Source organism: Cervus elaphus, chromosome 14, assembly GCF_910594005.1.
Source record: "Cervus elaphus chromosome 14, mCerEla1.1, whole genome shotgun sequence".
NCBI classification, from domain to species: domain Eukaryota; kingdom Metazoa; phylum Chordata; class Mammalia; order Artiodactyla; family Cervidae; genus Cervus; species Cervus elaphus.
The window spans coordinates 75,818,853-75,844,925 of record NC_057828.1 but is presented as its reverse complement, the minus strand read 5'-3'; the positions used below and the strand labels follow the sequence as shown (position 1 = coordinate 75,844,925).

Below are 26,073 nucleotides of genomic sequence, written 5' to 3'. Positions count from 1 at the left end.
ACTGTTTTCTACTGCAGATGGCCAGATGGGGCTACTAGCTATCACTTACCTAGAGCTCCTTTTCCAACATCCATCTACTTGCTGGGATCTGAGGCTACTTATTCACATCATCTCCTCCCGCACTTCTCATTTGCTTGAATGGACCGCAATGAATAAGAGTGTTTGAATGTGGCTAGAAATGGATCTCAGGGAAGATGGTTTGGGGCTGGCCATGGGCAAGTCCACAAATATAGCATCACAATGTTAGAAAGACAAGTACTGTGATGATGAGCATAGACCCTGGTGCCACACAGATCTAGGTGTGAATCACGCATACCTCACTTAAGAGCTATGCAGACTTGACTGAGTAACTTCTCTGCCCTTCAAATTATCTTTCCATACAATAGGCCAAATTTTACAGTTTCAAAAATTTCAGATTTAGTACTTATCGAGTAGTTTTGAGTTCTAAAAGATAACACAATTAAAGACTCCTGCTTCTGGACAAGATGGAGTGATACAGATTGAATTTAGGTTCTGTCTGAAGCCACCAAAGGAAAAACAGACAAAATGAAGCAATGGTTTTAAGACTTTGAACACTCATCTGGTCTTAAAAACAGAATACAATCAAATTATTTTTTAAAATTAATTTAACTGTGTATGATAACAAAGCCCAGGGATATGTCTAGGAATAAGAAAATACACAGCAACCAACAAAGAAAAGTTCACAGTGCTTAGAATTCAATAAAAAGATTACTAGCATGCAAAGACACAGGGAGGAATGACCTATGGTGAGGAAAACAACTGGACATGACCACGAACTGGTGTATCTGATTGACTTGGCAAGGGTATTGGTGGCTTGCATGTGCTCAGTCACTTAGCTCTGTCTGACTGTGACCCCATGGGCTGTAGCCCGCCAGGCTCCCCCGTCCCTGGGAGTCTCAAGGCAGGAAGACTGGCACGGTTTGCCATTTCCTTTTCCAGGGGACCTTTCTGACCCAGGGATCAAACTCATGTCTCTTGCTTTACCACTGAACCACCTGGTAAGCCCCTAAAAAGTTAAGTAGAAACATAGAAATTATACAAAGGACCCCTAATAAACTTCTAGATATAAAAATCACCATGTCTTATATGAAAAAATATACCAGATGGGGTTAATTGCAGATTAGTCATAGGGAAAGAAAAGATTTTTAAATATGAAGATATAGCAATAGAAACTAACTAGAAAAAAACACATATAAAAAAGAGTGGAATGAGCTATGGGGCAACCTCAAGAAGCCTGATATATATGTGGTTGAAGTCCCTGAAGAAAGAGGGGGAGGTCAGAAAACATATTTGTATACATAATGAACATTTTTTCCCCTAAACTTGCTAAAAACTATAAAGTCACAGATCTGAGACATAAAATCAGCAAGGACAAACAGACTTGAACTGGTCTGATTTACATTTACAGAACAACTCCATCAGATAACAGCAGAATATTTACTTTTGAGTGTACATAGATCAGTATCAAGTTTTCCTTGGAGATGGAAGCCTGACCCAAAGGCTGGTCCTGGGGCTGGGCCTACTTTCCATGATGTAGATGGTTAAGACTGTTCTGGGCCATTAAACAAGTCTCAACAAATTTAAAAGGATTCAAGCCCTACAAAAAATGGAATTAATTTAGAAATCAGTAACAGAAAGATATCTAGAAAATCTCTAGAGATTTAGAAGCTATATCATGTATTTCTTTTTAAAAAATTTTATGTTACATTGGAGTATGGTTGATTAACATTGTCGTGTTAGTTTCAGGTGTACGGGAAAGTGACTCAGTTATACATGCATATGTTTCTATTCTTTTCCAATTTTTTTCCCACTTAGTTTGTTACAGAGTATTGAACAGAGGTCCCTGTGTTATACAGTAGGTCCTTGTTGATGATTTACATTTAAACAGAGCAGTGTATACATGTCAACACCAAACTTCCAATCTACACATAATCCTTGTTGATGATTTATATTTAAACATAGCAGTGTATACATGTCAACACCAGACTTCCAATCTACACATAATATACTACATAATGTACTTCTAGATAATTCATTAGTCAAAGGAGAAATCAGAAGTATTTTGAACTGAATGAAATGAAAACCCAGTATATTAGAATTTGTGGGATGCTCTATAGCTGTATCTAGGAGAAAATTATTGCACTAAACATCTGTATTAGGAAAAAATAGTCTTAAGTCACATGATCTCACCTTCCATATAAAAAAAAATTGGGAAGGAAGTACAATTAAAACTAAAGTAAAAAGAAAGAAAATAAAGATCAAAGCAGAAATCCCTAAAATATAAAACAGTATGGCTAGAGGTTTCTCAATTTTCTTCATCTCTTAGAACCAGTCACATGGTCAGGAAACAAGGAAAGGCCACAAATTACCAATGTCAGAAATGAAAGGTAACATCACTGCAGTCTATAGACATTAAAATGATAATGAGGGAATATTGTGAACAGTTTTATTCCTATAAATTTGACATCTAAGATGAAATTGACAAATTCCTTGAAAAGAACAAACTACTGATGCTCATTCAAGAAGAAACAGATAACCTGAATAGCTATATATCAAATAAGGATATTGAATTTGTAGTTAAACATCTTCCTGCAAAGAAAACTGCAGGCTTAGATGGCTTCACTAGTGAATTCTTCAAAACACTTAAGGAAAAATAATACCAATTCTACATAAACTGCCCCAGAAAATTGAAGAGGAGAAAATACTTCTTAACACATTCTTTGAGACTGCCTTGACACCAAAGCTAGACAAAGACATGACAGGTTAGAAGAACCAAAAGCCAAAAAAAGCTGCAGACTAATACATTTCTGGTTACAGGTGCAATAATTCAAAATAAACTTTTATCAAATCCAGTCCAGCAAGGTATTTAAAAAAGAAGAATATATCTTGAGCTAGCTGATTTATCCTAGGAAGTATATCTTCATATTATCAAACCAATAAAGAAAAGCTATGTGATCATCTCAATAAATGCAGAAAATAAAGTGACAAAATATAATATTTATTACTGAATAATCACTCAACAAGCTAGGAATTGAAGGGAACTTTTTCAATCTAATAAAGTCCATCTACAAAAAACCTATAGCCAACATTATACATAATAGTGAAAGACTAAATGCTTTACCACCAAACCAAAAACAAGATAAATATGTCTATTTTCTTCACTTTTATCCAACATTGAAGATTTGACTAGTATAATGAGGTTAAGAAAAGTACAAATCATGCAGGTAGTATAAGAGGAAATAAACTGTCTTTACTTACAGATGATGCAAATAGATACTTATCTATTTAGGATAGTTTTTTTTCTTTTCCAATCTCTGCCAGATATTCTGGGCTCAATAGTTCTTTATTGTGGGGGGCTTTCCTATGTGTTGTACAATGTTTAGCAGCAATCCTGGCATCTAACCATTAGTTGCCAGTATCATTGTCTGTATCCCTTTATCCCAAGGTATGACAACCAAATATGTCTCTGGACATTAACACATCACCCCCAGGGGCTCAACTACTACTGGCTGAGAATCACTGATAAAGAAAGTCTGATGAAATCTATAAAAATCTACTAGAACTAGTAAGTGCGTTTAGCAAGATTGTAGAATATGAGATCAATACATAAAAATTAGCAATAGCTTTATATACTAACAATGAATACAAGGAAATTAAGTTACAGTACTATTTATAATTGCATCAAAAATATGAAATTGATAGTGACACATCTGACAAAAGGTAGGAGAAGCTTCTACAATAATACTACAAAATATTGTTGCAAGAAGTTAAAGGCCTAAATAGATGGAGAGACATAATTTATTATGGTTGAAAGACTTAGTATTATTAAGATGTCAATTTACTTAAACTGATTTATAGATTTAGCACTGTGCTGTGCGCTTAGTCATTCAGTCGTGTCCGACTCTTTGCAACCCCATGGACTGCAGCCTGCCAGGCTCTTCTGTCCATGGGGATTCTCCAGGCAAGAAGACTTGAGTGGGTTGCCATATCCTCCTCCAGGGGATCTTTTCCGAACCCAGGGATCAAACCCAGGTCTCCCGCATTGCAGGTGGATTCTTTGCTCTCTGAACCACCAGGGAAGCCAATCCCAATCAAAATCTCAGCAGATTTTTTTTCCCTTTGGTAGAGGTTGATAAGTTGATTCTAAAATTCACTGGAAGTATAGAGCCTCTGGAAGAGCCAAACAACTTTAAAAAAGAACAAGTTTGTAGGAGTAATATCACATGCTTGCAAGGTTAAGAAAGCTGTAGAAAGCAAGATGGTGGAATTGGTATAAACTTAGATGGTACGAAAATACAAGCCTGTAAAGACCCATATATATCTATACAAATGATCTGATAACGGTGTGAGGGTAATTCAGTGAAGAAGGCATAGTCCTTTCAACAGATGGTGCTGAACAGTTGAATATATTTTAAAAAGGAGAAGCTTTAATCCATACATTGCACAATATAAAAAAAGTTGACTCAAATGCATCATAGGTTTAAATATAAAATCTAAACTATATAATTTCTAAAAGAAAATATAGTATGAAATATCTGTGATCTTGGATTAGGCACAGTTTTCAGAGATAATATCTCAAAAAGAAAATCTATAAAAGAACATATTGACCAAACTGACTTCATGAAAATTAAAGCTGCTTTGAAAAAGATATTGTTAAGGGAATGAAAAGACAAATCAAATTAGAATACATATAACTGATAAAGGATTTTACATATATATATATATATACACACACACATATGTCTACAATATGCATAGAGCCCTTAAATCTCAATAATACATCTGTGTCTTAGTGGGAGAAGGTGAGGGTGGCATGATTTGAGGGAATAGCATTGAAACATTGTACATTTTTACTGTATGTGAAACAGGTGACCAGTGCAAGCCTGGTGCCTGAAGCAGGGCACCAAAGCCAGTGCTCTGGGACAACCCAGAGGGATAGGGTGGGGAGGGAGGTGGGAGGGGGGTTCAGGATGGGGCGGACGCATGTATACTTGTGGCTGATTCATGTTGATGTATGGCAAAAACCATCACAATATTGTAAAGCAATTATCTTCCAATTAAAATTAATTAATCAATAAAAAATCTCAATAATAAGACATCAACAAGATTAAAACCCTTGTTCTCCAAAATATACCATTATAAAAGTGAAGACAACCTATGAAATGGAAGGAAAATTTTGCTATGTAAATACGTATATATTTGATAAAGACTTGGATTTAGAACATATAAAAACACTAACAACTCAATAGTTAAAAAAAATAACTCAATTAAAAATAAGTAAATTATTTTATAGACATCATTCCAAAAAAATACACAAATGGGCAATAAGTACATGGAAAGATGCTCAACATCATTAGTCATCAGAGACATGCAAAGCGAAGCCACAATGAGTTGTCACTCAATACCTACTGAGATGGCTATAATAAAAGACAGATAATTATGTGTCTCTGCAGATGTGGAAACATCAGAATCCTTACACTTTGCTGGTTGAAATGTAAAATGGTACACATCTTTGGAAAATGGTCTGTCAGTTTCTAAAAATGAAACATTAAGCATAGGATTACTATATGGCCTAGCAATGTCTTCCTAGGTGCCTACACCAGAAAAGCAAAACATAAATGTATTGGTAAAATTCAGTCTTCCCTTCTATATCTCCTTTTACACAGAACACTTCACTGCTGACACTTTTGGTCACCAAATATGTATGTATTTTTTCCCCAAGTCAAGAAATTCTTCATGACACCAGCTGGATGTTCTATAATCCAACTCAGTTCTGACTTCATTTACCTGGAAATTGATTGAACTCCAGAGGTTAAGAGCTCAGCAGCACACAGTCACCCCCTTCAGGTGCTAATTGCAAGAAGCAGATCCCCAAGTTCAGTTCAGTTCAGTTCAGTTCAGTCGCTCAGTCATGTCTGACTCTTTGCGACCCCATGAATCGCAGCATGCCAGGCCTCCCTGTCCATCACCAACTCCCGGAGTTTACTCAAACTCATGCCCATCAAGTCGGTGATACCATCCAGCCATCTCATCCTCTGTCGTCCCCTTCTCCTCCTGCCCCCAATCCCTCCCAGCATCAGGGTCTTTTCCAATGAGTCAACTCTTCGCATGAGGTGGCCAAAGTATTGGAGTTTCAGCTTCAGCATCAGTCCTTCCAATGAACACCCAGGACTTGTCTCCTTCAGGAGACTGGTTGGATCTCCTTGCCGTCCCAGGGACTCTCAAGAGTCTTCTCCAACACCACAGTTCAAAAGCATCAATTCTTCGGCTCTCAGCTTTCTTCACAGTCCAACTCTCACATTCATACATGACCACTGGAAAAACCATAGCCTTGACTAGACAGACCTTTGTTGGCAAAGTAATGTCTCTGCTTTTTAATGTGCTATCTAGGCTGGTCATAACTTTCCTTCCAAGGAGTAAACGTCTTTTAATTTCATGGCTGCAGTGACCATCTGCAGTGATTTTGGAGCCCCCAAAATAAAGTCTGACACTGTTTCTACTGTCTCCCCATCTGTTTGCCATGAAGTGATGGGACCAGATGCCACGATCATAGTTTTCTGAATGTTAAGCTTTAAGCCAACTTTTTCACTCTCCTCTTTCACTTTCATCAAGAGGCTTTTCAGTTCCTCTTCACTCTCTGCGCTAAGGGTGGTGTCATCTGCATATCTGAGGTTTTTTATATTTCTCCTTGAAATCTTGATTCCAGCTTGTGCTTCTTCCAGCCCAGGGTTTCTCATGATGTACTCTGCATATAAGTTAAATAAGCAGGGTGACAACATACAGCCTTGACATAGCCCTTTTCCTATTTGGAACCAGTCTGTTGTTCCATGTCCAGTTGTAACTGTTGCTTCCTGACCTGCATACAGATTTCTCAAGAGGCAGGTCAGGTGGTCTGGTATTCCCATCTCTTTCAGAATTTTCCACAGTTTATTGTGATCCCCAAGTTACTTGTTTACAATTTGAAAGTTCCCAAGACCTCCTCTCTCTCAAAATCTGAGTAGTTTGCTAGAGTGGCTCACAGAACCCAGGGAATACTGGTTTACCAGTTTATTAAAGGATATATGTGAGTAGCCAGCTGAAGAGATACATAGAATGAGGCCTGGGAGGGTCCCAAATGTAGGAGCTTCAATCCTCAGAGAGTTGGAGGGTCACCCGCCTGGTTTGTGGATGTGTCCGCCACCTGAAAGCTCATCATACGCCCTGGTACTGGGGTTTTATACAGGCATGACCAATTACTAGTTTCATTTCTAGCCCCTCTTCACTTTGGAGAAGCTGGGGGCAAGGAGGCTGAAAATCCCAAGCTGACCATGGCTTGGTCTTCTGGAGACCAGCCCCCATCCAGGAGCCCACCCAGAGTTGTCTCATGAGAACAAAAGATGTTCCTAATATTCTTTTCACTTAGGAAATTACAAAGGTTTTGGGAGCTCTGTGACAGGGACCAGGGGCAGAGACCATTATATGTGTACACATATATTTAATTTGTAATTTTTCTATTATCTCAATAATCCATGCAAAAAGTTGTACACTGATATTCACAGCAGCATTATATACGTAATAGCTAAAAAAATGAAAACCTAAATGTCTATCAATTGATAAATGGAGAAATAAAATGTGGTATAGCCATATGGTAATATCCAATAGAATATTCTTTAGCAGTAAAAAGAAATAAAATACTGATACATGCTACAAAGTGAATTGAACCATTATGCTACATGAAAGAAACCAGTCAGAAAAGGCACTTATTATGGTTTAATTTATAGGAAGTGTTCAGAATAGGAAAAGCTATAGAGACAGAAAGTAGATTTGTGGTTTGGAAGGGGAGGAAAAGAAATGGGAGTTAGTGGGGTGACTGCTAATAGGTATGAAGTTGCTTTTTAAGGTGATGAAAATGATTATAGTATGATTTTAAAATCTGTGAATATATTAAAAAACAATTGTACACTTTAAGTGGGTGATTTGTTTGGTATGTAAACTATATTTCAACAAAGTTGTCGTTTAAAAAGGAGTAAAAGTTGAAAAAGTGGGATTGACTATCATAAAAGAGTCAGGACTTTGTAGATTTTACCTTGATTGTGATGACAGTTACCTGGAACGTATACATTTTTCAAACCTCACTGAGATGTGTGTCAATTAACCCTCAATCAAATTGATCTGCACAACCTCAATAATAAGGACAAGCAAACCAGTTTTGAAAAATGGGCAAAATATTTGAAACAACACTCACAAAAGAAGATATACAAATGGCAAATAAGCGTATGAAAATATATTCAACATCATCAGTCATTATGAAAATGCAAGTTGAAATAACAATATTATCCCACTACCTATTAGAATAGCTAAAATTAAAATGATTGACTAAATGTTGGCGAGAATGTATCAGAGCTCAAACTCTCAAACACTGCTGGTGCTAAGGTAACATGGTACGAAGATTTTGTAAAATGCTTGACAGTTACTTAAACATTCCACATACAGCTGCCACACCATCTAGCTGTTCCACCACTAGGTATTTACCCAACAGAAATGAAAACACAAGTCTGTACAGAGACTTGTACAGAAATATTCATAGCAGTTTTATTTGTAATTGTGCAAAACTGGAAATAATCCAAATGCCCATCAACAGGTGAATGGATAAACCAATTGTGGCATATCACATTTACCAGTATAATAGAATGAACTATTGAATACTTATTGAATGATTCCATTAAAAAAAATTGGAAAATGCTAACAATTTTATAGCAACAGAAATCAAGTCAGTTGTTGCCTGGGAGGAGGGTGGGGAGGGGCAGGATGGAGGGAGAAAAGATACCTTGGGGTATGATGGGTATGGTATGCTCGTGGTCTTGATTATGGAGATAATTTTTTTTTTATATATACATATATATATGCCATGTATATACACATATATATACATGCCAAGCCTTATTAAATTGTGTATTATGTGCAGTTTATCACGTGTCAGTTATACCTTAGTAAACCTGTAAAAACAAAGAGACTCCATTTAAAGAGTAAAGAGTCTGTTTCCTCTAATTGCACGCTGACTCCACGTGCTGAAATGGTAGGCGGGAGGAACTTCCAGCTTGGCCTAGACAGGCCCCTGGAATCCAGCTCTCTTCTCAGGGCGGCCCAGGCTCCTCCCCAAAGTCAGGTTTTAGAGGATGCAGGGCAGCCGTGTATCTCTACGCTCTCCACGAGGGCCGGCTCCAGCCCACAGTGCTCTTCTGCTCACACTAGGACTTCCCGGTGTGTTGGCTTTAATAATTATTTCTTTATTATTCATTTTGTTGTCAATTTTTTATGACCAGCAACACAAGCAAAATCATTTAACTCAAATTAATTCTCCTGATATTTTTTTTTTTCAAAAGTGAGTATATATAAGATACCTGGCAAAGGGGTGTGTGTGTAAAAAAGCCGATGTCTAAAAAGACCTCATCGATTAGAAAAGTTTGAGGGCTAATGCAGGAGCTCTAGTGACTTACTGAGACGTGGAGTGGGATTGGCATATGTGGGACCTGCAGATAAAGTGACACAGGGTTTACTGAGATCCGATTCTTCCGCTTAGAAGTTTTGTGAGCTCATCCTGAGACCCCAGAGTCCCTCTTTCTTCCACGGTCAGGAAGTGTGGGGATCCAGTCAGCGAAAGAAGGCAAAAGTGTTTTCTTGCTTATTGGCTTGCTAGTCATCTGTGCCTAGAGCAATGGAAACTTGGGGGTTACCAGATGACACAGGGAGGTATTTTCTAGCTTTACCTTTATTTCTCCCTACCACTTCCAGAGATGTGCTAGCTGATTTACGGATCTGATTTACGGAGGGGCTCTAAAGGCAACTTTCAGCTGTGTGTCCGTATGCAGCTCTGTATGGGCCAGTCGACAGGCATTCAGATTGAGGGGGAAGCATATGCATCTCAGAAGGAAGCAGATGCTCCACAACCAGCAGTAATTTAGAAGGAAAAGCAAAGGTGGAAAAGGACAGACCCCCTGTCTGACCTCAGAAAGGTTTGTACCACTGCTGTCTCCTTCCTGAGGCCCCTGAGAGCTTTATGTGTCTTGAGCCATTACACCAAAGGCTACAGGCAATTCTGAAAGAAGTACACTCCAGAAGACTGAGTTACGGGAGTATAGACACTACCATCCTCAGCCGTTGCCATAGAAGGGATGTTATTGTTAGGGGATGATGCGGAAGAGACCTTCTGAGAAGTGACCAACTTGTACCTGAGAATTGAACGCAGTGTGGCGAAGGGTGAAGATCAAGGCCTTTGGAGTTTGAGAACAACAAAGACCACTCAGAGTGAGAATCAGCTCTACCACTTCCTGATCTTGGAAATGTTATTTGCTTACTCACAGCATCGTTCTATCATCTGGAAAATAAGGATATTAATAATAATAATGCCTGTCTTCTCAGGATCGTTTTAAGGACTAAGTGGAATGATATAGGAAGTGATGAACTGGGCAGTTCACACTTATGCTAAAAGATACATTTTAGGTGTTTTTAAATACAAGAGGCATGGCATTTGGTTGAAAAAGGACTCTTTAGCTGCCAAAGATGTTTTTTGGATCCGAGACTGATGGTCAAGTCAGCTGCTAAATGACCAAAGCAATGGCCATACCTACAATGAATGGGACCATCTTCTCAGATTTAAACCACGGCCCAATGGCAGCACATCAGTGAAGGCTATTTCTCCTTCCTACTTCATCTTAGTTAAAATGAAATGTTTGCAGGCTTGGAAAAAAGGGCTTGACCTCAGGTTAAAAAAAATATATATATATATATATATCACAACTTCCAGGTATACGAAATGACTTGTGTTCACCAGCGTTAAATGAACACTGAGATCTCTGGGTCCCATGGTTTGTTTAATCGGAAGTTGGTGAGGGGCATTAAGTAAATGTCACGGGAACACCATGCTGTTCTTGTCGGGCGGGAGAACACTTTTATTTCAGGGCCAGAGAAAACGTCTCTTTAGAGGATTCGGATGCTCCCATTAGTATGTCATGCCCCTCTGCACACAGGCAGACAAGGGTTATTTTTAAATTATTCTCTTCCCACTCAAAGAATCACGAAGAGATTCCATCCCCTAAAATCTCTACCTGGGTGAAAAAGAGGAAATCTCTCTGGTATCTCGTAAGCTGACCTCTTCTCCAGCTTCCCCCGAAGTTTCTGACAAGCCACCCTTGTCCCTTTCCCTGTGGTTGCCGTTCGCTGCCTGTGACCTGCCAGCCTCGCCCGCCGTCTCTTGTCCTCTCCCTTGTCTGTCGGATGCAGTGGGGTCACTTTCACCACCGCTGACAGTGCTCTTACCTGCCCCTGCCTGCTGGGTTCCCCCTTTTGGACATAATTTTCTCTTTGAAGGGCTTCCCTTGTGGCTCAGCTGGTAAAGAATCCGCCTGCAATGCAGGAGACCTGGGTTCGGTCCCTGGGTTGGGAAGATCCCCTGGAGAAGGGAACGACTACCCACTCCAGTAATCTGGCCTGGAGAATTCCATGGACTGTATAGTCCATGGGGTCGCAAAGAGTCGGACATGACTGAACGACTTTCACTTTCACTCACTTCTCATTGAAAATCCAGAGGCATAGAACCCATGGAAATGGTTAGGGAGCAGGGAAGGAGCTTTGCAGGCCTCTCTGTGTGATAATGCTCATATTCATATTCACGTTCAGTTTGTGTTAACTAATGCAGAAACCGTAAAGTGTCTAGGTTAGTACCTGGCCTATACTAGGCATTGCACACATGCTTGCTATCACCATTATTATAACACAAAAACAGAACCATGGCACATGCATCACAATTTATGAAAGTCATTTCATGGGCCATGCTGTTTCATGTTCCAGTGTTTCTCAAGTACACCAAGTTTTTTCTTAAGAGATAGAGAAACACTCCATTGGACTATTGGGGTGGCATAGATGGGGTTGTGAGAGAAATGTCAGTTCTTCCATCCTTTCTAGATGCAGTGCTTCTGAAAGCATCTTCAGAAACACTCCTAGCCTAGCGCCCAGCACACAGGAAGTACCTAATATATATACATAACATATATTTCTAATTTTTCCTCTGTATAAAAGAACTGTACTTAGAAATCTGGACCCAGGCCCCGTTAAACAGCCCTGCCCTGGAGCCCAGGGAAGCCCCATTCACAGCCGCACCGGGCTTCTTATCTTTAGGCTCCTGCTCCCGGAGGAAGTGAGCTTGTACACATGCTCAGTTGCTTGAGTCGTGTCTCTTTGCGACCCTATAGACTGTAGCCCCCAGGCTCCTCTGTTCTTGGGATTTTCCAGGCAAGAATACTGGAGTGGGTTGCCATTTCCTTCTCCAGGGACCAAACCTACATCTCCTCCATTGCAGGCAGATTCTTTACCGCTGAGCTACCTAGGAAGACAAAGTGAGCTTGGTTGCCCCCAAATCAGCAAAGGACTATGCCTTTCTCCTCTAACTCCTTATCCTGTCCCAATCTAGGTGGTAATTGTTTCTCTCCCTCAGCTGGCTTTCTCTCTGCTTGACAAGCAGTTCTTGTTAATACCCTCTTGTTTTATAGATAATGATCATGATAACAACAATCTTTCTCTCTTGTACAGTGCTTTCTAGTTTTCAGATCATTTCCTCTGCCTTGTCTTATTTTTCCCCTCAATCAACCAGATGAGTAAGCAGGAGAGTGCCACCTGTCCTTCCCATTTTACAGACCAGGATATGACATTCACACACATTCCTGCTGTTGTAAGGTCACACAGCTAGGAGCTGGCAGAACCAGAACTAGAGTTCAAGGCCTTACCTTTGGACCCTTGGTGTTTTCGCTGTTGCAAATGATTTCTTGTGAATGAGTGACAGGTCTGGAAGCACAGAGCTGGAAATGAGCAAGCCCTAAGGTTGCAAAGAATCCACCTGCTAATGTAGGAGACAAGGGTTCGATCCCTAGGTCAGGAAGATCCCCTGGAGTAGGAAAGGACAACCCAGTATTCTTTTTTCTTTTTTTTTAATCCATGTGTCTAGGGCATGAACCAGGCATGGGCACAGAGGAAAAGCCAAGCTGGTACAAGCAAGGAGCTGTTTTGTCCCTCACTGACATGAGACAGGCGTCATCAACCAGGTGCCACTCTACCCAGGTCAGGGACAACAACCCAATATGCTTGCCTGGAAAATTCTGTGGACAGGGGAGCCTGGCAGACTATAGTCCATGGGGTTGCAAAAGCGTTGGACTGAGCCCACACACTACACACATACGGTGATGAACAACAGCGGGGGCTACTGTGGCCAAGAGAAAACCAGCACTGTCAGGCTTAAGACAGATCCAAAAAATGACAGTTTCAATAGCCAAGAAGTATAGCAAACATTGCTGGTAGCAACTTAATTTGTTGAATGAATACAGGAATGAATAACATCAAAAAAGAAGTGCATTCTCTAAAGATGTGTGCGCATCCTTATGATCAATTCAGTCATCTCAGCTAGGGGAAGCATAACCTCTTAGATTCTCAAAGAGCACTTTTGACCCTCAAAGGACATTGGACAGTGCCTGGATGCATTTTTAATCATCATGACTGGGAAGGGAGTGCTACTGGCCTCCAGTTAGTAAAGACAGTCAATGCCGTTAAACATCCTACTGGGCACAGGCTAACCCCGACCCCACCCCCCCCAAAAAAAACATCTAGCCCAAATGTCAGTAGTGCCAAGGTTGAGAAACTCTGCCCTAGAGGAATAAACATTTCCACACTTGCCCTACTTTCAGGATAGAGACAATCTTGGCATTAACCTTTTTTATGGGTCTGTATAAGTATGACTACTGGGTAATGGGAGTTCTTAAGGGAACGAGAAGAGCTTCAAGAATTGTATTTGATTTTAAAACCAAACACTGGCTCAGCCCAATATTTTTTCCTCTCTACAAATTTAATACACTCTCCTTTGTGGATAATAAAGGAGTGGGGAAATAAGAGTCAAGTGGTATTCTACAGGGATATGCTTCCACGAGTTGGCAAAGTAAGATCTGAAATATTGATAATTAATCTATACAGACCTTGAGAATGGAGAGCTCTGTTGAGAGCTGGAAAGGTCAAGAAAGAATTGACTGAAACAAAACAAAACAATGTGAAAGGATAAGAGCTCCACGAAGGTCAGGGCCGGAGGAAGGCTTAGAGATGATATCACTGCTCCTTTTCTACATGGGGAAACTGGAGTCCCATCAGTGTGCCCTGACAATGGCACAGTGAGATCCAAACTCAAGCTTCGGAGTGGTTGCGGTGACGCAATGTCCCTAAGGATTCTGCAGCGTCATCGCAGTCAGCACAGGGACAGTTCTGATGCAGTATTTCTCTGTTTACTAGCGCATCGTCAGCTCTGACAGGGAGAGAGCTGAGAAATGCTATCCTGTGAAACTGGGCCCTTTAATACAAGGTTGACAAAATGATACTAATACTCCTAATGAAAATGTGCACATCACCTTTACCCTTTCTGGTTTATTTACATACGCTCTTTCCCACCTTCTCAATTCTCTGTACGTGCAGCCTTCTTGCCTTTCCTTTTTCCAATCATCCTTTGGATAGTGACCCATCCCCCCTTCTATAGATCTTTCCTGGCACACCCTCTCTTCATATGCACGAGCACACATGTGTGCCATACACACACACACGCACACGCACCATATAAAATAAATCCCTCCCTACTGCATATTAATTCTATGCTTTATGCATCTTTCTGCAGTACAATAACCTGTGTCATGTTGGATTTTGTGAAAACCAATAAACAACACCCCCTTTATTCCCCAACTGAATTCAGAATCAATTGAGAAATAAGACACAGTTGTCAAACAGATGGATATAAAAATATAAACTTTATTGGTAAATTTTACTAGAGAACATGGCTTAGATCTGCAGCCAAGTGTGCCTCCCTAATAATTTCCTCCAGAGTGAAACGCACAGATCCAGTCCCAGGAGAAGCAGAAGTGTGCCGTGGTGGGTGAGCAAGATGATGGAAAAAAAGAGGCCCCACACTTTCTCTTCCTGTAGTTCGGTCATTTTTTCCTTTCTTGGGGACCAAATATTTCAGAATTGACATCAAAATATACAGTCTGTCTCCTCTCTTAGATTGTGGGCAACTTGGGGGCAGGGATACCATATGGTCTATCTTTGTTTATTCAATCCCAAGTTTAGCGTCTGGCACTTAGCAGGTCTGCTAAATGAATGATGTTAGACATACTTCATGTCTTTTTCTTCTGCCTCATTTCATTCCTTTCAAACAGAAATTGATGCTGCCGGTCCTCTCCCAGCCAGCCAGGCTCCATCCCACCCCACACATTACAGCAACCAATTTTACAAAGCCCCTGCGGAGTCATGTCACTTCCCCTTCTACCGAGGAGGGAAATGAAGCTCAGAGCTCTTTAGTAATCTGAGTATCAATCAAGTCAGCCAGCAAGCAAGTGGTAAAGCCAGCTTCAGTATGTGCCTCCTCAGCCCTCATGTGCCATGGGCTTCTCCTTGCTAGCTCAGACCTCACCTCTTTCTGCATCCTCTCACAAATTCTTTGCCAATCCTGACTAAGGCAGAAATTTGAATTGACTTAATTTTTAATATGGACTTCCCTGGTGGCTCAGTGGTAAAGAATCCACCTGCCAGTGCAGGAGACATGGGTTTGATCCCTGGGTTGGTAAGATCCCCTGGAGGAGGAAATGGCAACTCACCCCAGTAATCTGGCCTAGGAAACCCCATGGACAGAGGACCTGGATGGGCTATGGTCCATAGAGTTGCAAAAGAGTCAGACACAGTTTAGTGACTAAAGAGAGACAGTTTTTAATATAGTGAGATTGTAGGCTTCAGACTTAGTGGGGTTCAGTGGCCCAGTTACTACTAGAATCCCACCAGCTAAAATAAAAATGGGTATCACTAGGCAGAGAGATCGCTAAGCTCTGTGCGGTTCCTCAGCCAGAGGCCATCTTTCCATCAGCCAACACTTCTCTTTCAAAGTTACCACCTACCCAAGCTCACCTTCAGGACACAGAGTCTATCTCGAATTCATTCCTTCTAGACAAACATCTCAAGGACATACTCCGAAGTGCCGACCACGTGTCTGGCTTCACCCGTAATCTTGGCTCCTGTGTTCTGCCTACCCTTCCAGGATCTCATTGCCCACTCATGGCAAACCCGCACACTCACCATGACCATAGACTATCTCAGGCTTTCCCAGATGTCACCTCAGAGCTAGCCTCTGCTCTGCGGTGTCCTCAAGCTGATACCTGTCCGTCCCTGTGGGCAGGGCTCAGGTGAGATCCCAGCCCACTCTATTCTCTTTCTTCCATCATCTCCTCACACCAAAGGCAAAGCACCAGGTCTTGGAACTAGGACCTATCATTTGTGGAGCAGGTTGGGGATGAGTAGATTGTATTAATTGTCCTCATTTTTAAAATGAAGACACCGAGATCTCAGGAGGCTTAGAAGCCCACCCCAGGTCACACAGGCATGATGATCTGAAGGAAATCAGGGCTGCAGAAATGTTGATCTTTGTATTCCTGAATGCGTAATTCTGTCTCTTCACTACACAGCCAGACTCACTCTCTCGGCCTCTATGCGCCCGTTCCTGCCTCTTCAATCAGAAGGATGTAAAATGAGAGGAAAGAGAGAATCAAGAGAAGGCAAAAATCGTTCACAATTCAACATAGCTCTAATCTGATGTGACAAGGCCAAGTCCATCTCTTCCTGGTGCCAATTACTTAAAGGGCATTGATGCCATGGCACCATTAAAGTAACAGCCAAGACGAATTGTAGGACCTTGTGGATCAATGTGTTCAGTGTTGTTCAACTCGTTCAATGAAATAAAGTGGTAGATGATTAACCTTACCAATGTCAATGTGTTGTTGCCATCAAATTCAGCTAAATGAATGTCCACGGCCCTCATTATAGAGTGCACTCTGAGGTAACTAATGTATTAATACCTTATTGGCAGATTATAAAGGGAGAGAATCTCCAGGGCAGGGCAACGAGTCTGAACAGAAGCTAAGATTATTTGATATTCTTAGAGTGGGGAACAGTGACAGATACAAATGCAGAAATGTGGACTGGGTCAGTAATTGAGAGGGAGATAGAAGGGGGAAAAAAAAAAAGCAATGCCCAGAGCTAGTGAATGACTGCCTCCTTGATCGGTGGGGTCTGGAGTACACAGACATTGATGGTGGACTTCAGAAGAAAACCGCAACTTGCCCATTTTATTTTCTTTTGGGATAGCTGTCTAATTTGGGAGGGGTTAACTCATCCTTTTAACCTTAACCCAGCTGAGGATTTTAAAGAAATGCGAGAGTGCCTACAAGGAAAGCAGTGAGTGGGCGCAGTGTGCAGTAGAAAGATAGCTTAGGAAGAATTTGATTTCCTCCTCTTGCCACCCGGCCCCACTGTCTGGGGATGCTGAGAACCCCTTGAGGAGCCTTGGCTCCCCAGCCAAGGCTGGCTCTAGGCGTGGAGGCAAAGGGCAACGGATTGCAATTCAAGAGACCGGAGTGCTGCTTCCAGTTCCACTGCCCTGGGCAAGAATTCTGCATGCCCATTCCGATCTCTGGATCTCAGTTTCCTTATTTGTGGAACAAGGAGCTTGGGGGACTGCAAACAGACTTTTTCAGGGTCTCAGACACCTGTAGGGTGAATTAGGGGATCCCGAGGGAAAACACTAGTGGGCGGGGTAGCAGGAATCTGCTTCTTTACCCGCTTCTGTCTATCCACAGCAGCTCGACATGCATACATGGTATATCAGTCTTCTGCATAATATTTCATGGGAAAAATAGACCCCATTGCCAAACAAGACAAAGTGAACAAGCAAACAAGCAAATCTGAAACAAAAACCCTGGACCGTGTAATCCCCAATATTTAATAATTTTTAACACTAAAATGTACTCGCTGAAAAGTGATAAATGCAGTCCATTATCTAGTCTTTGTAGCTACCAAATGCCATTCAGACAGATTTTTTTTCCTCCACCCTAACAAATGCTCTGATTATCCTGGCACCATGTGGAAATAACTTCGTTACGTCTTTACCATCAGTACATGCATTAATGCCTCATGGGCTGGTGATAAGCTTCCAGAGGAGAGCAAGAGCATTTGAAAGCATGCTAAGCCCAATGGGTGGAAAGGGGAGGAGTCCTCTAAGGGAAGAGGGTAATGGTAGATAGGAGCCAGAGAGGCTGATGCAGAGAGCAGACACTGGGTCACCCATGTGATGGCAATGCTTATTTTACAGCCAAAGAGGACTGCGATTGTCCAGTAATTTCTGAGAACTATCTGCTCAGCTACTCCAAGTTCTGCATTACTGGCTGAAGCTGGGGAAAATTTTGGCCTCCCTAATGTGTACTAAGTGTCTCATCTATCATAAGCTTCTGCTGGGGTGACTGATTTTTGCTCTTACTCATTCTCCACACTGTCTGCAAATGTTTCCCAGAACCCAAAGGAACTCTTTTCTGTTTATAAAAGCTTACATTTTCATTTCCTGAGCCTTGATCTGCCAAAGGTCCTCCCGTTGGGCCAACATTTTCTGTAGCTACTCTGGAGTCCTTTCCTTGGTTACCTGTCCCCATTTGGAGATTTCCAAGTCAGTCCCTACAAGAGATGCTTGTACTGAAATCACACAAATGAATGTCATGGACTAGTCAGAACTCTATTTTTTTTCATGTGTGTTCTTAGAAAGTGATGACTGTCTCTTGAGTTAGGAATGCTTATTTTAAAGAATGTTGTTCATCTATATTACCATATGTGAATAGATAACCAGTGGGAACTTGCTATATGACGCAGGGAGCTCAAATCTGGTGCTCTGTGACTACCTAGAGGGGTGGGATTGGGTGGGAGGTGAGAAGTGGGTTTAAGATGGAGAGGACATATGTATACCTATGGCTGATTCATGTTGATGTTTGGCAGAAACTAACACAACATTCTAATCTTAATCCTCCAAATTAAAAATAAATGATTTTAGAAAATTTTAAAAAGAATGCCTTTTCTCATCTAACTGTGTACTCATTGGTGGCAAAAGTCATTATCATTTATTTGTTTTATTTTAGTTATTATCACTATTATCGGGTTGGCCAAAAAGTTCATTTGGTTTTTTCTGCAACGGTGTGGTAAAACCCAAATGAACTTTTTGGCCAGCCCATCATCATCTCAATCAGTGTCTCCCAATAATGATGGGTGGTATGTATTCCTTGGGTTACTTGGAAAAAAAAACCTATTCTGAAGCCCCTCCCCTAGAGTTTAAGTCAGTAGATATAGAAGGGTTGTCCAGGAATCTGTAATTAAAAAAAAAAAATGATTGTGATCCTCATGATCACAGAAGACTAGGAAACACTGAGCTATAGAATCGAGTGCCCAGCCCAGTGCCTGGAACCAACAGCTCTCAGCAAACGTTTGCAACGAATAAAGGCACTCCAGGATCCAGGCCTAATGACCCAAGCCTAGCCCAATGAGGAAGAGAGGGGTGCATGAGAAAAGCCCATGCAATGCTCTGTGTTTCCAGAGAGTCCAGCCCAGAGGGACTGTGTGTATGTCATAGACTCTCAACACCCTAGCCTCCACCTACATTGCCAGACATGTAGCCCGTATCTGCAATAACAGTCCGTGTACTCAACAGGCAGACATTCAGACCGCGTACCTCTCCCCAAAATTGTCCCCTTCAGAGCAGCAAGCTGCAGATCCCAAGGGGACATCCAGGCTGCTGTCCATTCTGGGCTGCTTTCCGGGGTCCCTGCGGCCTCCCGCCCTCTATCTGTTTTGCAATACAAGTGAAGTCCCTTTCTGTCGCCCCTTGGCTCATCGTGGGCTTCTCTCTGACGACCATCTCTGCTCCACGAAGGAGCAAGGCTGTCCGAGCCTGTGCTGGGCTTGTCTGCCAGGAACACCTCTTGGCAGAGACTTCCATTCACTTTCTTATGTGTCTACTTGTCCCAGATTGTTGACCAGTCATCTGGCCTGAGCTCTTCTGCAGATGTGTCCCCTTGACCTTGTCATGGCTTCCCAAATCTGGAAGATTCTGCATTATTTGGTGATAACTCTTTGAGCACTCTGCACAAGGCTGGTGGCTGAGGGTGCAACAGGGAACAACATGCAACCTCTTTATCTTAGAATCACAGGAGATGTAAAAGGTCAGAAGTCCAACCCTGGCTACCCTCTGAAAAAAATGCTATCTTAAGATTAAACACAGATGACTGTGTGGGCTCGCAGAAAGGGCCTTGACCCTGAATGCTTCAGCAGGGAAGGTCTCCTGGAGGAGGTACTCCTTGATCCGCCTCTGAAGGAGTCAGTTGTCCAAGGACGAAAGCCAAGCCTGATGGGCATGCTAGGAGGAAGAAGCAACATGCACAGAAACAAATGTTTTGGTACTTAGATTCCCTGCATTATTTAAATATCCTGGCCTTAGACTCAGTTCCATTTAGGAAAAGAGTTCTAGGATCAGGAGTCAGGAAGTTGTATTTTAATTATTTTTCTTTTTGTGTTGTTAGTTGTATGATCTTGAAAGAGTCACTGCTTTTCTTAAAGTCTCTATTGTCTTCTCTGTAAGGGATTTGGAGAGATTTATAATCCCTTCTAGTTTATTCTACTCTGAATCTTCCTGTATTACATGTGCTGTTACTTAGCATAATAAATTGTTCTACTTACCAGGTAATATTTGCATGTGTGTGTATTTGTGGGTGCACACAGGCATTCATGTATATTTGGGCTCATAAGACCCATCTAAGTATAGCTGCCTTTATTGTGGAATTAAATTGTATGTTAGGGAGAAGGCACACTTTTTTTTTTCCCCCCCTAGACTATCATACATTATACAACACACACACACATACACACACATACACAATCTCTTTGGAGTAGACCGCCCAAAAGGGGTGGGGGTGGGGTGGAGAATGGGTGAAGGGGAGCAGAACATGGGGCTGTCACAGCCTGTGGCTTAAAAATGGCTTGAGCTGCAATTAAAAAAGGCAGAGGTCAAAGGTTATTCCCCGGCATTTTGCTTGGGGTGGATAATTTTAGAGGGTGATGTGTCTCAGCTTGTTGAGATATTCTGAGAGACTTGCAACAGCTTAAGTCCGGCCAGCCTAAAATAAAAATCAGAAAGGCCAACACATTCAGATACCAGAAAGAAGCAGCACATTGGTTGACGTTAAATGGAGAAAAAACTCAGCTTGATTGACGCTGCTCCTGGATCCTTATTTCTTGATTAATAGTAGAGATTGGATAATTTTAAAATTATTAATTATTTCCAGAGTGCATACACGATATCAGCTAGTCTTAGGCAGTCCTGTCACTGGGAAGGTTAAATACTCTCTGTACTTGATAATTACCTAATCACCATTACTCTTTTACATTCATTCTGCCCCAGAATTCATTATGACTGGGTTGGGTTATTAAAGCTTGCATGGAAAGAAATATAGCACCCTGTTGTTTGCACAAGATTTATCAGCAAATAAAATGCCCTACTCTACCAGGCTACTCCAGAAGAGTCCGGAATAGATTCTCCTGCCAGTTTGTTAAATTTGCTCTCAGATTCACCTTTGTGTGTCCACTAGCACGAACTGCATAAGGAAATGCAAATGAGCCCTTACCTGGGGAAATCTGAGGCCAGCAGGGAAATAACCTGCAGGAGAGGAAGGTGACGGCAATTAAAGTAGGGATTGCCTCACTCCAGAATGTCCGAGGCACTTTGGAGAAAGGGCTGTTTCCCCCAAACCTTCTACCTGGTTGGTTGCTAGCAGGTCTCCCCAGCGATCACATCCATTAGCTTTGTCTTTTTGACAAAACCGTTAGTTGAATCAATGTCAGCGCAGCGAGTGAGGCCAGAAACCCCTCTCACAACCTTGGCCGAAGCAGGAATTCATGGGAGCTGCAAAGGGTTACGAATAAAATGCAGTCACAAAGGTAAGCTTGGCTTTTACAAAAGCTGCCCTTGGCTGAGATTACGATGAATGATAAGCCCTAGTGCGGGTAAGGCAGTGGGGGGTGAGGGGAGCTCATACACAGCTAAGGGCTGTGTAAATTGATATAAGCTTTCTGGAGGGCGGTTTGGCAAACTGTACTAACAACCTTAATAAGGTGCATATCTTTGACTGCATTTTCCTACCTTTGGGAATCCATAAAGATATATCTCTAAAATATTAAAATATTAATCAGAAGACTACATGTTGAGCCATAAGGAATTGATTAGGTTAAGTATACTTTTTAAAAATAATATTAGACTTAAAAAAATCAAGCTATAAACTATTTATTGATAGTGGAAATGCCCCTTATCTAGCTTTAAATTTTTTTAAAAAAGGAGGCTACGAAAATGTAAGGTATAATACTTTTTCATTTAAAAAAGCATCTATAAGTATGCACTACAAAAGGATGGAAAGGTACAAGGCCTGATTGTTAACAGTAACTACAGGTGGTGCATACTGGGTGTTTCTGTTTCTCTGAGTGTTTTTTTAATAGGCGTATAGTTGCTTTACACGGTTGTGTTAGCTTCTGCTGAACAGCCAGGCGAGTCAGTTATACATACACATACACACACGCTTTTCTAGAGGCCCTTCCCCTTTAGGTCACATGTGCATGGACTAGCATCCTCTGTGCTGCACAGAGGTTCTCATTAGTTACCTAGTTCACACACACCAGGGTATATATGCCAATCCCAGTCTCCCAAAACATCCTGCCCCCCTCTCTCCCCTTGTAAGTGTGTTTTCTGCATCTGTGACTCTATTTCTACTGCATCTTCCTAGGTTCCGCATATAAGTGGTATTATAGTATATTTTTCTTGCTCATTCTGACTTACTTCACTCAGTGAAATAGGCTCTAGGTGCATCCATCTTATTAGAACTGATTCAAATGTGTTTCTTTTCATGGCTGAGTTATATTCCATTGTGTATATGTAAAGCAATCATCCTCCAATTAAAAATAAAACAAAATAAAGTATTATACTCATCTTGGACCATGGACAGACACGCTTTAGAGAAAATGCCAATAATCTGGAAAATAAAAGATAACTGAACTTGAAAACTTAAGTCTTTGAGCAACTTTATTAGCTAATTCTGGAAATACCTGCTTATGGATTTCTTAACATGTTGGATAACAAAAAACTATTTTCAGTGGACTTTTTGATTTTACTTAAAGCCCAAAGCAAAGTATCCTGGGCTTCCCTGGTGACTCAGATGTTAAAGCATCTCCCTGCAATGTACGATAGCTGGCTTCAATCCCTGGGTCAGGAAGATCCCCTGGAGAAGGGAATGGAAACCCACTCCAGTATTCTTGCATGGAGAATTCCTTGGACAGAGAACCCTGGCATGTCCATGGGGTCACAGAGTCAGACACAGCTGAGCAACTAACACTTTCACTTGCAAAGCGTGTTAGTCATCCTTTGCCTCTCTAATTACTTCTGGGTCACATAAAGGAGGTAGTTAGCTATGACCAACATGTTTTAAAATGTTTCATGATAGAGTGTTAAAAAGCTACCAGGGGTCAAAACACACTCTAGAGCTGCAGTAAATAAAAGGTGTGGTATGGGTGCACAATAGGAAAAATAAAATCCAGATACAGACTGATATATATATGGGAATTTGGAGCAAAAGGGATCTTATAGTATAATGATTAAAAGTGCACCCTGTGGAATTATACTGCCTGGCTTTAAATTCTGGCCCCAGACAATTATTAGCTATGGAAATACAGGAAAGTTACTTAGCTTTAGTCATTTTCTAAGTTTTAGTCACTTCAGCTATAAAACATGAATAGCAATGTCTATGACATAGTGTTGGCATGAGAGTTAAATGGCATAACATATGTAAGGATCTTAGTATATCATAGAAAAATTCTAAATTTTTATGGTGCTTGGTACATGATAAAAGACATGCTGGCACCACTTACGCACCATTTCAGAATCTTCTTCATCCACATTTTATTCCAGTCCGATGCCATCCTGTAAGTAGCCACAAGCCATATGTGGCTCTGTATATTTAAATTTAAATTGATTGAAGTTAACCAAATATTAACAGTTCAGTTCCTGAGTTGCATAAGCCACATTTTAACAGTCCAGAGTCATATAAGGATTAGAGACTCCCACACTGGACTGTACAGATATAGACAATTTCTCTCATTGTGGAAAGCGCTATGAGATGGTACTGTTCAAGGGTTTTCTGTAAAAACTGGCTGCGTGCATTGTAAGTTGACCAGCCTCATGCAGGTGAGATCAGACAGCTCTTGTCTTTGGTCCTTACCACTTGTCTGTTCCTTTTTGCTGGGGAGCATCATGCAGAATGTAGATAAGAATGTGTTTTGCACACATACAGGCCCAACCTGGAATTACAGGGGATATTCATGGGGCCTCTCTTGACCAATGGTGAATTGGAGTCAAGGGATACATTCTTCTCCCTTACATTTGCAGTGTATTTAGTAAAAATTCCCAGAATATTCAGTAAAGTTATTTTTATTTTATTTTTTTTTCAAATAAAATTTTGTTTATTTTTAATTCATTTTCTTCTTGTTTCATAAATATGTAATTGACCTACAGCACTCTATGAGTTTGGAAAAGGAAATGGCAGCCTACTCCATTATTCTTGCCTGGAGAATCCCATGGATGGAGGAGCCTGGCAGGGCAGGCTACCGTAATCCATGGGGTTGCAAAGAGTCAGATAGGACTGAGTGACTTCACTTTCACTTTTATAAGTTTAGGCTTTTTTTTTTTTAATAAGTTAAGTATAAGTTTAAGGTGTATCATCCACCCACTTTTTAATACTTTGTTACAACAACCCTAGGAAACAAATGTATCCATGATCTATCACTGAGCAGAATATGGAGTCACAGAGTCATAAGCATAACATACATACATTTACTTTATCCATAAAACTTTGTTGTATTTATTCTCAAGTGCTTACATGTACCTACAGAGCTTCTGAAAGAATATTCACAAGGCTGTTCAACAAGACTACCTCTGAGCAGGGAACTTGTTGGGTTAGGCTATTATGGGCATGTCTTGCTTTTTTTGCTATTTTCTATTTTCCTACAAACTGACTATTTCATTTTTTACCCCATTACTTTTGTAAAGATATATCCCCTCCCAAAATTCAACTTCCTTGTGCAACCCAGGGCCTTTTTCTTCTGGAAGTGGAGAAAAGAAATATAAGCTAGAGGAGGAGAAGAAGGAACCTAACAAAGGGCATGAAAAATCGGGGCTTTGAGGCCTGCCCACCCAGGCCTCTGAACTAATTCCTAGTTGGTGAAATGTGTCATATCTCTACAAATGCCCCGATTTTGTTCCTTTTTAATATCCCATTGAATACATGTTGCACATCTTCTTTACCCACTCCTCTGCTGACGAACATTTAGGTTGCTTCCATGTCCTGGCTATTGTGAATCGTACTGGAGGGACCTAGAGAGTGCCATACGGAGTGAAAGTTAAGTCAGAAAGAGAAAAGCAAATGTCATATATTAACACAGACATGTGTAATCTAGAAAAATGGTGTAGGTGATCCTATCTGCAAAGCAGAAGTCGTGACACAGATGGAGAGAACAGCTGTATAGACACCAAGGGGGAAGCGGGGGCATGACTAGGGAGGTTGAGATGGACACATCTGATCCCACGTGTAAAGTACACAGATTTGGTTCTATGTGTAAAGTACAGTGTTGATTCTCTGCATAAAGTAGACCATGGATGAGAACCTCCTGCATAGCCCAGGGAACTCTACTTAATGCTCTGTGGTGACGTGGACGGGAAGAAGTCCAGGAGGGATGGGGGATAGGTGTGTACGGGGCTGGTTCACTTTGCTGTAATAGTGGAGACAGACACAACGTCGTAAAACAACTATACCCCAATAAAACTGATTAAGAAAAATAAAATGTGCCATCGACAGAACTCTTAATGCCTTGGAGCTGCCAAAAGCAGGAATCGCATCTCCGCGTGAGGGGAGGGGCATGGGCCCCTTTTCCACTGGGCCTGGGAGCCCCCTTCCTTACACGCTTCCCCTGGCATCTTCCATCCACCCTGCCACTCTGCACCAAGCTGGGAGGATGCAGCATGGGTGTCATTCTGAGCCCTGGTTTGAAGTGTGTCCCAGGCTTATTTCTGAAAATCTGGTCATCACAGCAGAGCCAGTG

General features: G+C 41.3%; 1 long non-coding RNA gene and 1 other non-coding gene across 2 annotated transcripts in view; one reads left to right on the top strand and one right to left on the bottom strand.

Moving 5' to 3' along the window:
• Positions 1-12,985: 12,985 nt before the first annotated feature.
• On the bottom strand, positions 12,986-13,120 carry LOC122708388. The gene has a single exon (XR_006345169.1). It is a non-coding gene; the product is annotated as a small nucleolar RNA SNORA48 (small nucleolar RNA).
• Positions 13,121-21,622: 8,502 nt separating this feature from the next.
• LOC122707916 overlaps positions 21,623-26,073 on the top strand; it is a 28,361-nt gene continuing 23,910 nt past the window's right edge. The window contains exon 1 of the long non-coding RNA XR_006344958.1: positions 21,623-21,873. This is a non-coding gene — a long non-coding RNA (uncharacterized LOC122707916). The remainder of the gene's footprint in view (positions 21,874-26,073) is intronic.